The sequence below is a fragment of the Cervus elaphus genome, chromosome 22, assembly GCF_910594005.1.
Source record: "Cervus elaphus chromosome 22, mCerEla1.1, whole genome shotgun sequence".
Classification (NCBI taxonomy): domain Eukaryota; kingdom Metazoa; phylum Chordata; class Mammalia; order Artiodactyla; family Cervidae; genus Cervus; species Cervus elaphus.
In genome coordinates, this window is record NC_057836.1 from 14,062,556 (window position 1) to 14,078,563 (window position 16,008).

General features: G+C 46.4%; 1 non-coding gene across 1 annotated transcript; it reads left to right on the forward strand.

Moving 5' to 3' along the window:
• The first annotated feature begins 14,231 nt into the window (after positions 1-14,231).
• LOC122680950 lies at positions 14,232-14,338 on the forward strand. Its single transcript, XR_006336858.1, has one exon. It is a non-coding gene; the product is annotated as a U6 spliceosomal RNA (small nuclear RNA).
• Positions 14,339-16,008: the final 1,670 nt, after the last annotated feature.

The window sequence follows — 16,008 nt, forward strand, 5'->3', positions numbered from 1 at the left end:
AAAACTCACTCTGCTCTGTGAAACAGACAGAATATCAGCTTAAAGTCCTGGTCATCCTGGCTCTGAGAACTTCCTGAAGACCACTCTAAAAATGTCCTGCTCCTTTGCATCAGAGACCCCATGAAATGCTCTCAATTCCCTTTAATCAAACCCTTGCCTCCTTCTTAATCTTCCCTAATGCCTCCTTTTCACCCAATCCTTGCTTCTGCCTCTTAAGTCCGTCCTGAAGCCACCTCACTTGCTAGGGTCCCCAGCCTGCCTCCATCCCAGTGTAAAATGGCCAAGGAGCTTCTGGCTGCCATGACCGGCTAAGGGAAGAGTCCCACACGGTCCCTGCTTCCTAATGCTTAACTCTCCCACCCAGGGCATCCCTGTGAAAAACTCAGTTTCAGGGGCTTCCCTGGTGGCTCAGCTGCCTGCCAGTGCAGGAGACACCGGTTCGATCCCTGATCCAGGAAGATCCCATACGCCTGGGAGCCACAGCTCCTGAAGCCTGAGTGCCCTAGAGCCTGTGCTTTGCAACCAGAGAAGCCTCTGCAATGAGAAGCCCGAGCACCGCAACTGGAGAGCAGCCCCTGCTCACTGTAACTAGGGAAAAGCTCATGCAGCAATGAAGACCCAACACAGCCCAAAATAAATAAATGAAATTTTTAAAAACTCAATTTCATTATAGAGCAGAGAGAATGAATAATATGTGACTACGCACAACCATGTGAATGATCTCATAAAAAGCTCTTCATGTTGTGGGAAAGAACATACTGTTTCTACTGTGTGATTGTGTTTATAGGAATGTATGTGAATTACAAAGCAAACGCAAAGCTCTTTATGCTGTTAGTGGTCAGGATGGTAGCTGGGTGATCATAAGTGGTATGGAGGGGGTTTATGTGGTGTTGGTAATGCCCTTTGTCTCGTTCAGGTGCTGGTTACATAAAGTGTCCAGTTAGTAAAATTTCATCCAACGTCCAACTGTAACATCTGCACGTTGATAAAAGGTTACTTTTTTAAAAGTCATCAAGGCCAACTATATGACATCATGTTAGCATTGTGACAAATTGCCAAGGTCAACCCCCATTCCCACCCCAAGGGCTGCAGTTGACAAACCTAGCACCTTGCCTCCTGGCCATGCCCAAAGGCCCCATCCATACAGGTTGAGTGCTCCACAAGTGACAGTTATTGTTATTTATTTTTCAATGTTCTCTGCTCTTCAATGAGATGTTAGGGTTTGGGGGAGTATGTTGGGTTGAAGAGTGCACCCCAAAAATGATATAACCAAGTCTTAGCCCCCAATAGTTATGAAAGTGATCTTGTTCAGAAATTGGGTCTTTGTGAATGTAATTAAGTCAAGGTCTGAGATTTACAGTACTCCCTAAATCTAATGAACAATGTTCTTATAAGAAAAAGGAGAGGGAAATTTGAAATGCAGAAAAAGAGGCCCAAGGAAGAAAACCACGTGGAGATGGAGGCAAAGGCTGGAATTCTGCTACCACAAACCAAGGAACCCCAGGAGCCAGCAGAAGAAACCAGGAGAAGCAGGAATGACCCTTCCCTAGAGCCCTCGCAGGGAGCATGGCCCAGCCAACACTTTGATTTCAGACTCTTGACCTCCAGAACTGTGAAATACATTTCTGTTGTTTTAAACCCATCAGTTTGTGGTCATTTGTTAACAATAACCCTAGGAGACAAATACAGCCCTAGGACCAAACATTTAACACTCCCTTTTTCCTGCACTTTTTATAAACCGAGAGACAAATTTCTGACTCTAAGAGATGGGTATCAGAATTCTGCCTGGATTAGTCATGAAACCACAGTAGATGGCACGATTGAACACATGCCAAATTAGCTTATTAATAACTGCCTGAGAATTGAATTGAGTCCTCCTGGCTCCAGACCTCCCTACCACAGGATAGACTCTGCTCTAAAATGTTTGCAAAAACAGGTAAGGTCACATTTTATCTAAAAGGTATTCAGCATTTGTTTAGAGACCCTAGGTGCTTCCTAGGGGGCGTGAAGGTGGGAAACAGTAAAGATACTGTCTATCACAGAGCAAGACAAATACTAGATGATATCACTTAGGTGTGGAATCTAAAAGAACCAAACTCTTAGAAACAGAGTCAAGGGGTGTTTACCAAGAACTGGTGGGTGACGGACGCGGGAAGATGTTGGTCAACAGATACAAACTTTCAGTTATAAGACTAAAGTTCTGGGAATCTAACATACAGCATAAGTATAATAGTTACTCATACTGTAGTATGCATTTGAAAGTTGCTAAGAGAGTAAACTGTAAATGTTCTTACCATGAAAAAGAAATGGTAATTATGTGACATGATAGAAGTGTTAGCTAATGGTGTGTTGGTAATTATTTTGCAGTATATAAATGTATCAGAACAACACAGACACTATGTGTCAATTATATCTCAACGAAGCTAGGAAAATAAGATGTTGTCGATCACTCTGCAATTCAGCTCTGGCCCCATACTTGCACAAACCAGGAAGAACTGAGTAGTCTACAGTATCTATGATCTTTGCAGGCAGATTATTAAATTGTTACTTGGATATGTCCCCTGGGGGTTCACACAAATATCCCCCAAGTGGCTTATTCTACCCATGCTTACTGCTCTCCCTAAGGGGTATTATTACTGAAGCAAACAACATTCTGTTTTGTTCTATATCACTGATGTTTGAATGCCTCTTCCAAAATGTCATTCCCTGACAGCAGCTTGCCCAGCCTGTCCCCAGTCCTGCTCTACAGCAGAAACCAGTGAAGAGATATTGTCTTTCAGGTTACATAGTCTTACTATCGGCCTGCAGGACAGAAAAAAAGGCTGGATATAATCTCCTGTCTATTACTTGTGACAAGAATTCTCACTTATTTTTGGTTGCATTAGATCTCAGTTGAGGCAGGCGGTATCTTTTGTTGTGGCACGAAGGTTTTGTTGTGGCACGAAGGTTTTGTTGTGGAATACTAGCTCCCCAACCAGGGATTGAATCTGTACCCCGCAGCATTGGAAGCATGGAGTCCTAACCCCTGGACCATCAGGGAAGTCCCTCCCAATTCTAATATTGCCAAAGTAACCAGACCCGGAAAGCAGAGGGGACACGTGACAGGGAAAGACCACTTTTGGCTAAGCCCCTCTTAGGGGCGTGTCAGCCTTTCCCAGTGCACATTCTTGCTGACAAGCATGTGACCCCATCCGAGACCACCTAGCCCAGACAGCCTGCCACATTCCAGAATTATTTTTTTCTCTCTTTACTTTATCCCCCTTCTTCTTTCAGCTAATTGTCTGGGTAAAAAATGTCTGGGCAACAGTTCAACTAATCCCCTCTGAGGTACCCTATTAGTGAAGATACCAGTTATCTTCCTCAGGGATACATATATTTTAGAAGAAGGTGATTGAAGAGAGTAAGACCTGAAAGCAAAGGAATCAAAGTTGAATGTTGCAATTTTAGCCAGCTTGAGTGAGCGGAAAGATTTTCCTTCCTCCCTCAAACTACACTGTGTAGCTGAGCACCGACACTACAAGCCTACAGCGGGGGCTATTCAGGGCACACGCCTCTGTAAGACGTAGAAGTCACCATGGAAAGTCCCACTTCCCATCACAGAGACACATGCTGGAACATACAGGAAAGATGAGAAATTAGACATGACAGGCAGTCAGGCTCCCCATACACCAGAGTAAGGAATTTACACTCTTTCTTACAGGCACTGGAAGCCATGAAGGGCTTTACTCGAGGGAGCAGCGTGGTCAGCTTTGCCTTTTAGCCAAACCACCACATGGCACTGCGCAGGATGGATGCGATGGAGTCGGCGGGCTCAGCTGGGAAGCTGTGATGTGGTCCATGTGAGAGACACGAGGCTCTGAACCAGAGCAAAGGTAGTGGAGCTGGAGAGGAGGGGAAGGATTTGAGGACACTGGGGAAGGGTGGGGAGCGGGGAATGCAGCAGTCCCAGGTGACCGAGGGGATCCAGGCAGAGAGGGCAGGAGCCTCGCACACACCAGTGCTCATAAAGAGGGGAAGAGGAAACCAGGTACAGAGAAGCCAAGGCAGCTACCGCTGTGAAATTCAAACATTTCTGTTCATGCAGTCCTGGTGCTTTGGTCCTTCAGAGTACATGCAGGTTTCCACAGGCCACATGAGTGTGGATCACCTGAAAGTTGTCCATCTCCAGATCCTCCACTTCCTCAAGTGGATTCAACCTACCGCAGATAGAAAATATGAAGAAGAACAATTCCAGGAAGATCCCAAAAGCAAAACCTGAATTTTTCCACTCGTGTGCAAACAGTTACATAGCATTTTCAACTATTTACATATAATTTATAGATAACTTGGCCTTCCCAGGTGGCTCAGTGGTAGAGAATCCACCCGCCAATGCAGAAGATGCAAGAGACACAGGTTCGATCCCTGGGTTGAGAAAATCCCCTGTAGAAGGAAATGGCAACCCACTCCAGTATTCTTGCCTGGGAAATCCCATAGACAGAGGAACCTGGAGGGCTACAGTCCATGGGGTCACAAATGACTTAGTGACTAAACAACGGATCAATTACTTTGTATTAAGTATTATATGTAATTAGAGATAACATAATGTACAGGGAAGCTATGCCATAGATTGTCAGGAAATACCAGGATCACAGCTTTATCATGGTGAAGGGGAAGGAAAGGAAATCAGTCCTAAGTATTCATTGGAAGAACTGATGCTGAAACTGAAGTTCTAATACTTTGGCCACCTGATGTGAAGAGCCGACTCATTAGAAAAGACCCTAAGGCTGGGAAAGATTGAAGGTGGGAGGATAAGAGGGCAACAGAGGATGAGATGGTTGGATGACATCACCAACTCGATGGACATGGGTTTGAGCAAACTCCGGGAGATGGTGAGGACAGGGGAGCCTGGTGTACTGCAGTCCATGGGATCGGAAAGAGTCGGACACAACTGAGCGACTGAGCAACAACAGCAAAAACAATAGGCCATTTTATGTAAAGGATTTGAGCTTCCCCAGATTTTGGAACCCAGGGAGAACCGCCTTATCTAAAATCATAGAAAAAAAATTCACTTCAATTTATATGTGGCAGAGAGACAAAACAGGATGATCACTAGAACATTTTCAGTCATAAAAATAATCATGCCCAGATAAACTTCTGTGGAGTTCAAGGTGAAAAGTGATCTCTGTAAAACTCTCAACTCTTAAGAGCTTGTGCATGGACATTTTAAAGTAAATGATGATTCGTATCAAGTAGCTAGATTCTCTTGGAGACACTTCAGAGTGATATCGCACATTTCAGCGTCAAAGAAATGTCGACATGGCAGAAGGTACATCGTTTACAGGCTACAACCACTTAAACTTATGATGAGACATTCCCGATGCTTGATGGATCATCTCCAAGATGATGGTCTAAATGATCTTAGAGGGGCGCACAGGTCACGCCTGGTTCCCCCACCCCAGAGCTGTGCCTCCCCAGGGCTGTCTTCAGTGTATCTGAACTGGGAGCCCGCCTGGCTTCAAGTTGCACTCGGGTGCCCAGCACTGTCCATTCCCCTCCTGAGCTTCTCTCTCTTTCCTGGCTTTCACACCCTTTCCAAGTGAGCGTTTTCCTCCGCCACATGCATCCTTTTCCCTGGCCCCGGTACCCTGATAGCAGTTGCTGTTTGCAGGCTGGGCGTTGAGCGGATGCAGAAGGAAGCCCACCCCTCCGCTTCAGCCCTCCTGCCTCTCCTCCCGGGTCCCCCACTTCCCCGAGGTCACCACCCACCATGTGTACCCTCCCCAGCCTCCCTCCTCTCTTCCATCAGCCCAGTCGCCTCCAGCCCTGCCTTCCCTTCCAGGTGCCCAGGGCCCAGCCTCTGGACCTCCTTCCCAGGAGAGCTGACGGTGAGCCCGAACAAGCACACACCCCAGATCGGTAACACCAGCCCTGCCCAGCCAGGCCCTTCCCGCTCCCCAGACATCTCAGTCTCCCTGGCCTTTCATCTGCAGAGCAGTGGGAGGGAGAGGATGTGACTTCATCAGCCAGGCATCCGAGCCCAGGGGTGCCCAGAGCTCCCACCCAGGCCTGCCCCCTGCACCCCTCTCTCCATCTCCGAGCCCTGCTGCGGACAACCAGGGGCTTTGGCTTTGAAGGGAGGATGCTGCATTTCTGAGAAAGGGACAGACTGGGGAGGAAATGGACTTGGCTAGACGTGCACTTTATGTAAAACATCCCCTCCGCTGGAATCCCATGCACAGAGCTACACACACTCACTGCCACAGGGTGCAGCCTTGCAGGAACACACACACACTCACACACACACACACTCACACACACACACACACACCCCCAACTCACTCCAGCCCCAACCTGATCAGAAGAAATGAATTAAGATGAAAGCCCTTAGTATTCTTCCTCATTTCCTCCTCGTGGCATTAGCAGAGGTCACAGCAGAAGCTTCTGAACTTCAAGGTGCCAGTGAGAGAAGGGATGGGACCAATAGGACCAGGAGCGCCCCTCTTCGGAGCCCCCAGGCTCCCCCTCTCCGACTGACTGCATGGGGGCTGCTGGCTGCACCCCTTTCTTTCCTCCCGCCCCCACAGAGTGCATGGTCTCCACTTCACGCCTCCTTCCTGCACTGGGGCTTACTGCCTTGGAGGTCTTCAGCGTTTCCAGCCCTCCAGAATTCTTGGCGTACATACAAGTGCCTCATGGAAGTGTGACACACTCGTGCACACTTCTGGGGGAGGGGACAGGAGCAGAGGGGCGAGGCTCAGAAAGGGCAGAAAGGAAAGGGCCCTTTCCAGTTTCCAGGCTGTCACCCCGTCCACGGCCCCCAGCGGGTGGGTCCCCAGCAGTGAAGCACCCTTCCCAGGGGTGGCTGCTCCCTCCCTGCCTGTCCTCAGAGGGCTGTGGAGAGAAGCCCAGGGACCTCTGGGGTTTCTCCATCTAAGGAGTTTGCAGAGGCATCTTTGCTGTGTCTGAGGTGTGTTTCATGCCAGCCAGTCACTCCTGTCACCCCATCTCGAGTGCCCTCTACCCCTCCACACCCACCACTGTCCCCATCACCCTGTGGACTCCTCACCCTTAAGATCTCTCTTAAAGGAGCCTCCTCCAGCCACGCCATGGAAACTTGCCCTCTCCAGGAAACAAATCACTCTGTTTATTTCCTTGCAAGCATTTGTCATTATCAGGCTCAATTTTGCTTACTTATTTGCTTGTTATCTGAGCAGCGCTGTCAGCTCTCCACATGGAGACCCCCAGATTGGAGCTCCCCAAATGAAGTGGTTTGCAGTCTCACTCACCCTTCTTGTAGCCCCAGAGTAGGTCTAGCACCCAGCAGCTACGTGTGTGCTCAGCCACTCAGAAGTGTCCAACTCCTTGTGACCCCATGGACCGTAGCCCTCCAGGCTCCTCTGTCCATGGGATTTCCCAGGCAAGAATACTAGAGTGGGTAGCCATTCCCTTCTCCAGGGGATATTCTCTAGCCGGGGATGGAACCTGGGTCTCCTGCTTTGGAAGGCAGGTTCTTTACCACTGAACCACCTGGGAAGCTCACCTAGTAGCTACATATTTGTTCATTAAATGAGTGAAGGAAAACACTCTCGGTGCTGGTAACCTGTGTCCTTCCATCTTAAAGACTTTCCAGTTAAATTATTATTTATAATGTATAAACATAGATATTAACATAGGACATACATTGGATACATTATACAATTATATGTATGTATAATAAGCAAATATGTCACACGTACTTGTCAACATCTGCCTTCTGAGCAACTCTAGAGCGTTGCACAGTCTGAGCTCTTGCTGTCACTCAGCATCTAGCCCAGGACCCAACACAAAGTCAACAGTCTAGAGTTTGTATTGCCATATGATGATGAACAAAACATTTTATTTTAATTAGGAGGAGAGTGATGCATCTTGCATTTGCTCAGTTCCTGAAATACTGCTAAGTTCTTCCACGTCTGATTCATCTCCATAATTCTAAAGGTCAGCACACGGCAGGGGCGGTAGTTTGCTCACTCAGTCGTCTCTGACTCTTTGTGACCTGATGGACTGCAGCCCGCCAGGCTCCTCCGTCCATGGGATTCCCCAGCCAAGAATACTGGAGTGGGTTGCCATTTCCTTCTCCAGGGGATCCTCCTGGATCCGGGATTGAACCCCGCGTCTCCTGCTTGGCAGGTGGGTTCTTAAGCACTGAGCCACCTGGAAATCTCCAAAAGTCAGCATCAGTTAGTTCACTTCAGTTGCTCGTTCTGTCTAACTCTTTGTGACCCCATGGACTGCAGCACACCAGGCTTCCCTGTCCTTCACCATCTCCCAGAGTTTGCTCAAACTCACGTCCATCAAGTCGGTGATGCCATCCAACCATCTCATCCTCTGTCATCCCCTTCTCCTCCTGCCTTCAATCTTTCCCAGCATCAGGGTCTTTTCCGATGAGTTGGCTCTTCGCATCAGGTGGCCAAAGTACTGGAGCTTTATGTATTGGGAAATTCTATTTCCATAAGTCCTTTCACCTATGCAATTAGGATGGCCTCATGCACCCTCTGCTCATGGCTTTTCTTCCGAGCTTTGTATTGTGCTATGTTCGCCTCTCCCACAAGATACAGTTCATACCTCCCTTCCTTTGAGTACCTCTCTTCCTGATAACTTGAGCAGAAACGTCACTTCTGAGACCACAACCCAATTATACCCGCATGCACACTTTTATCAAAGCTCGTCACATTTTACTGATTTGCCTTTGTGAATGTCTTCCCCACTGGATCCTACATTCTTCTCAAGGTAAGAACTATGTATTGTTTATTTACATGTCTCCTGTTCCTAGCAGGGCTCCGTGTACCTTTTCTTGAACTTGTAGGCATACATCAGCCAACAGCTAACTGATTTGCTTCGCCATATCACAAAGGGCATAAGGATGATACCCAGAAACACAGGACAAACCAAAGACCAGAAAGCCATTTTCAATAAGATCTAGGAAAGCATATCCCATTGGGAGGGCTGGGTAGGTCAGTCTCTGCTCAGGGACGTGGTGTGGTCACGAGTGTTAGTGGAGAGTCCCATGTTCCTCATGAGTTCCCCAGTCACTCACCGCCTCCTAGCCCACCTCTCTTCCTTTCTTGGGCAACACTAGGTGCCCCAGCCCGGAAGAAAGACTTGACTTTCAGGTCCTGGGAGCAATTAAATAAGACCATAGGGCTCAAGGAAGATTTCCATGGGGAAGTGATGATTAACATGAGACCCCACAGACTTCCCTGGATAGGATATCCTATCCTATCCTGTGGATAGGAATCCAGTGGACAGTGGATAGGAATCCACCTGTCAGCACAGCAGACACAGGTTTCATCCTCGGCCCTGGAAGATTTCACATGCCGTGGAGCAATGAAGCCCAAGCACCACAACGACTGAGCTCTGTGCTGGAATTATTGACGCCCGTGTGCCTACATGCCTGGGCTCCACAACAAGGAAAGCCACCGCCATGGGAAGCCAGCGTGCCTCAATGAGAGAGTAGCCCCTGTTCACCACAACTAGAGAAAGCCTGCACGCAACAACAAAGGCCCAAGGCAACCATAAATAAATAAACATTTAAAAAACCATTTTGAAAACAGATGAGACCCAAGGAAAAGTTGGAGGTGGCAAAGAGAAGGGAGTGAGGGTTTTGCAGACAGAGGGGACAGTACCCGTAAGACAGCAGTGGTCACTTACCGCCGTGGAGGCCCCGGGGAGTGGAGACCGTAGCAACCAGAGTAGTCATGCCTCAGCCAAAAGGGGCAACAGGCTGTGGCCACACAGGAATGGGGGAGGGGGGTGTTAATGTATATTCCAATTTTTTAAAGAATCTGGAAACCTGGACTTTTATGAGAAATTCTCTAGTTTTACATGTCGGCTCAACTTAACAAAAATATTGTGTGTGCCAAATAAAACACACCTGTGGGTTTAATGGGCCAGTGGGTAGCCAGTCTGGGGGCACCAGGTTAAAATGTGTACAAAGGGGCCTCAACGTGCAAAGACAGAGGCTGAAGAATGAAAAAGACCATGTGGCCGTGAAAGGCTGTGGAAGGACTTTGTCACCTTGTCTTGTCTTTACTTTTTCTTTTCTTCTTCTCTCCGCTCTTCTCTTTTTTTTCTCATGCAACTCTTCTTATTTCTTTTTTTGAAATTGAATTATGGTTGATTTATAGTGTCATGTTAGTTACAAGTAAACAGCAAAGTGATTCATATATATATATATATATGTAGATAGATAGATAGATTTTCAGATTCTTTTCCCTTATAGGTTATTACAAGATATTGAGTTGAGTTCCCTGTGTTACACAGTAAGTTCTTATTGCTTATCTACTTTATTTTTTATTGACAGATGCAGTACCATTTATAAGATAGATGGGTAGTGGGAAGCTGCTATATAGCATGGGTGGGATGGGGGGAAGGGAAAGGCAAGAGGGAACGGACGTATGTACACACACGGCAGATTCAGCTCACCATATAGCAGAAGCTAGCACAACACTGAAAAGCTGCTACATGCTAATACATTTTTTAAAGCTTATCTATGTTATATGTAGTAGATGTTAATCCCAACCTCCTAATTTATCATTCCCCAAAGAATCTTAAGGTGAGCAGGATTGTATTTCAGGAAGCCTACTCAGGTTGCAACATGAAGAATCAATGGGAAGGAACCAGCATGTAAGGAGGAAGACCAGTTACCAGATAAGTAATGTGACAACACAGGTAGAGATGTAGCAGCCTGGTCTCGGTCCAGGAGAAGGATGGGGATGGATGTGTTTGAGAGATTTTCTGGGTTTCGAACCACAGGATTTTCTGTCTGAATGATGTTTGAGTTTCTGGCTTAGATACCTAAGTGGTTTTTGGTGTTATTTATCAAAAGAGAAAACACAAGGGACTTCCCATAGTGGTCCAGTGGTTAAGACTCCGCACTTTTACTGCAGGGGGCAGGGGTTCAATCCCTGGTTGGGGCACTAAGATCTCATATGCCACTCAGCTGAAAAATAAAAAGAAGAGAGAAAACACCAAAGGATGACCAGGTATGGGGGTGAGATGAGTTTAACTTTGACCATGTTGAATATAAGGTTTTGGCGCTTCCAAATGGAAATTTCCAGGGGATGATTTCAAAGAAAGAAATCTGTGTTAAAAATCTAGATTTAGGAGTCATCGACAGGTGATAGTAAAGCCACAAGGGAAAGTTGAGACCCCAAAGGGAGACTATGTAGGGTGAGAACAGAAAAGGGTCTGGAACAGAATCCGTTTTAGGGTTGCGTGGAAGTGAAGAAGTTGCAGGCCCATCAAAGAAAAGTCAGAAAAGAAGTAAGAAAACCAGTAAAGTATTGGCATGTGGTTTCATGGAATCATGGAGAGATGTACTTTCAGGATCAAGTGGACAGCAATGTCAGATGCTTCAGAGATACCCACTGAGAACAGGAGAGTGCCCATTGAATTAGTGACAGGGAGCCTAATGGTCATCTTGGGGACTGCAGTTTCACTGAAGTGGTTGGGATGAAACCCAGCTTGCAGGGCACTGAGGACCCAGTTGGGCTTGAGCAGAAGGACACAGTAGGTTTGGACAGCTCTTTCCAAAATGTTGGCTCTGGATAGAGGAGAGAAAGATAAGTCTATAGAAGGGTGTGAGAGTTGGACCAGAAAGAAGGCTGAGCGCAGAAGAATTGATGCTTTTGAACTGTGGTGTTGGAGAAGACCCTTGGACTGCGACAAGATCAAAACAGTCATTCCTAAAGGAAACCAACTTTGAATATTCATTGGAAGCACTGAAGCTGAAGCTCCGATACTTTGTCCACCTGATGTGAAGGGCCGACTTATTAGAAAAGACCCCGATGCTGAGAAAGATTGAAGGCAGAAGGAGAAGGGGATGACAGAGGATGAGATGGTTGGATGGCATCACCGACTCAAGGGACATGTGTTTGAGCAAACTCTGGGAGTTAGTGAAGGACAGGGAGGCCTGACATGGGGTGACAAAGAGGTAGCAACTGAACAACAACAACAAGAGTGTGTGGGACCAAGGCGTTTTTATATATAGGAGAGAACTGAACATATTTTAATCTTTATGAGTCTTCAGAGCAAGAGAAAGAAGTTGAAGAAATGAGAACAGAGAAGTCATCAGTGGTCCATGGAAGCTAAGAAGGCAGGTGACAGAGAGCCCCCAGAAAACAGGGAGATCCTTAGATGGGAGCAGGAGAGTGTGTACAAGCAGGTGGTGAACTGGCTGTCTGCAGCGAGCTCCACTCACGGGCTTCTCTTTTTCCCTCTGAAGTTAGAACTGATAGCATCAGCAGAAGAGGAACGGCGCACGTGGAGGATTCTAGGGGTTGAGGGGAAGTGACTCATCTCTGAGCACATCTGCAGAGAAGGTGACTGCCTTGCCCTGGTTCCCACACTCGGTGAGCTTGGGATTTTGTGTGTGTTCTAGTGATTCTTCTTCACTCCTTCAAAGGCCAGTTGCATTTCTAACTGATGGTCCACGGGCAGATGCAGCCCTTCCCACACCTTGTAGGAAACGCCCTGGACTTGAGTCCAGGGGCCTCAGGAGAATCCCATCCCTGCCACTCACCAATCTGGATATAAGGTCGAAACATCAGGCCACGAGTGGCCAGTGATGAGCTTGATGCCAAATAAAAGGGGAGATGTGTGTTTGCATGCTCACGTAGCCAAGCACACGCTCCTGACTTACAACTTCCACACCATCTCCAATGTTGCTGTTTAGTCGCTCAGTTGTGTCCAACTCTTTGAGACCCCATGTACTGTAGCCCACCAGGCTTCTCCATCCATGGGATTTCCCAGGCAAGAATACTGAAGAGGGTTGTCATTTCCTTCTCCAGGGGAATCTTCCCAACCCAGGGATTGAACCCGCATCTCTTGTATTGGTAGGTGGATTGTTTACCACTAGTGACACCTGGAAGGGTCTCATATAAGGCTGCAATCAGGGTCTCTTAGGAGGTGTTGTCCATGACTGGGGTCTCTCTCACCTGCAAGCTTGGCTGGAGAGAGATCCTCCTCTGAACCCATAGCCACCATTCAGCTTCTCTCTGACTATGGACCAGAGATCGCCTTCAGAACCCTGCCGCGTGGGCCTCTCCAACAAGGTAACTTGCTTCTCCAATGCACACAAACCACAAAGGTGATGGTGTCTACTAGCAGAAGTCACAGTCTCTTGTAATGGAATCACAGAGTTCATGTCCCTTCCATATTGCCACATTCTGCCAATCAAAAAACAAGTCACCGGGGACTTCCCTGGTGGTCCAGTGGTTAAGAAACTGCTTACAATGCAGGGGACGTGGGTTCAATCACTGGTTGGGGAACTAAAATCTCTCGTTGTTTGTTCTTGTTGCTGTTCAGTTGCTAAGTCGTGTCTGACTCTTTGTGACCCCACGGACTGCAGCATTCCAGGCTTCCCTGTCCTCCACTATCTCACATGCCTCTGAGCAGCTGAGTCCATGCCACAACTAAGACCCGGTGTAGCTAACTATATGAATTAATTAATTTGTAAAGCCTATTTAAAAAAACAAAAAGTCACCAGGTCTGCCCAGGTTCAGGGGACAGAGTTATGCAAACGCATGAAAACCAAGAAGCAGGCATCATTGAAGCCACCTTTGAAGTCTGCCTACTACAAACAGGCTCCAGATTTTCACTCTGAAACAGAGGTTCAAGCCAAGTTTAATCATGTTTGAGAAAGGCAGAGTGGCCTGAGCTGATATTTGACTCCTAAAGAGTAACAACTCATAGACAGGACCATATGCCAGTCACCACCCTCAGCTATGTACATGCACTTCTGATTTGCAAAACAATGTTTCAAGTGAAGTGTTTTCACTATGCAAATTTAGGATGATGAAAACAAGTTTTAGGTTAAGTGAGTTTGTCCAGGGACGCAGCCATCAAGTGGCAGAGCTGGGTCACAGACAGAGCCGGTCTGCTTCCACACCATGAAAACCAGCTCTGAGGAAACCCCACTCAGCCAGGTCTGTGTCTTCAGAGCCTCACCTCTGGATGCCAACACCTGCATTGGTTAAGAATGAGTTTGGCTTTAATAGCCAAGAACCCAATACACCAGGGTTTCAATAAGACAGGCTGCGTTAAAAGTCCTTAAGGGCTATTTTATCTATAATAGTATACACGTGTCCAATTCTTTGCAACCCCATGAACTGTAGTCTGCCAGGCTCCTCTGTCCATGGAATTCTCCAGGTGAGAATACTGGAGTGGGTTGCCATTTCCTCCTCCAGTAGAAGATCTCAAGAAATCTAAAAACAGTGCTCGCTTTGGCAGCACATGTACTACAATTGGAACGATACAGAGAAGATTAGCATGGCCCCTGCACAAGGATGACATGCAAATTCATGAAGCGTTCCATATTTTTTTTTCTCCAAAGAAGACATACAGATGGCTAACAAACACATGAAAAGATGCTCAACATCACTCATTATCAGAGAAATGCAAATCAAAACCACAATGAGGTACCATTACACGCCAGTCAGGATGGCTGCTATCCAAAAGTCTACAAGCAATAAATGCTGGAGAGGGTGTGGAGAAAAGGGAACCCTCTTATACTGTTGGTGGGAATGCAAACTAGTACAGCTACTATGGAAAACAGTGTGGAGATTTCTTAAAAAACTGGAAATAGAACTGCCATATGACCCAGCAATCCCACTTCTGGGCATACACACTGAGGAAACCAGATCTGAAAGAGATCTGGTGCACCCCAATGTTCATCACAGCACTGTTTATAATAGCCAGGACATGGAAGCAACCTAGATGCCCATCAGCAGATGAATGGATAAGGAAGCTGTGGTACATATACACCATGGAATATTTACTCAGCCGTTAAAAAGAATTCATTTGAATCAGTTCTAATGAGATGGATGAAACTGAAGCCCATTATACAGAGTGAAGTAAGCCAGAAAGATAAAGAACATTACAGCATACTAACACATATATATGGAATTTAGAAAGATGGTAATGATAACCCTATATGCAAAACAGAAAAAGAGACACAGAAGTACAGAACAGACTTTTGGACTCTGTGGGAGAAGGCGAGGGTGGGAGGTTTTGAGAGAATAGCATGTATATTATCTATAGTGAAACAGATCACCAGCCCAGGTGGGATGCATGAGACAAGTGCTCGGGCCTGGTGCACTGGGAAGACCCAGAGGGATGGGATGGAGAGGGAGGTGGGAGGGGGGATCGGAATGGGGAATACATGTAACTCCATGGCTGATTCATGTCAATGTATGACAAAACCCACTGCAATGTTGTGAAGTAATTAGCCTCCAACTAATAAAAATAAATGAAAAAAAAAAGAAATCTAAAAACAAACTGCTAAAACTAATACATGAATTTAGCAAGGTTACTGGTCAATATACACAAATACTTACATTTACCTGGGTTATATTTTTAAAGATTGTAACATATTTTAATATATAACATTCAGGTATGATCTAAATCAAATCCCTTATGATTATACAGTGGACGTGACAAATAGATTTAAGGGATTAGATCTGATAGACAGAGTGCCTGAAGAACTATGGCGGAGGTTCATGACATTGTACAGAAAGCAGTGATCAAGACCATCCCCAAGAATAAGAAATGCAAAAAGGCAAAATGGTTGTCTGAGAAGCCCTTACAAATAGCTGAGAGAAAAAGAGAAGCAAAAGGCAAAAGAGAAAAAGAAAGATACACTGATTTGAATGCAGAGTTCCAAAGAAGAGCAAGGAGAGAGAGAAAGCCTTCCTCAGTGATCAATGCAAAGAAATAGAGGAAAACAATAGAATGGGAAAGACTAGAGATCTCTTCAAGAAAATTAGAGATACCAAGGGAAGATTTCATGCAAAGATGGGCACAATAAAGGGCAGAAATGGTATGGACCTAACAGAAGCAGAAGATATTAAGAAGAGGTGGCAAGAATACACAGAAGAACTATACAAAAAAGATCTTCATGACCCAGATAACCACAATGGGGTGATCACTCACTTTGAGCCAGACATTCTGGAATGCAAAGTCAGGTTGGCCTTAGGAAGCATCACTAAGAAC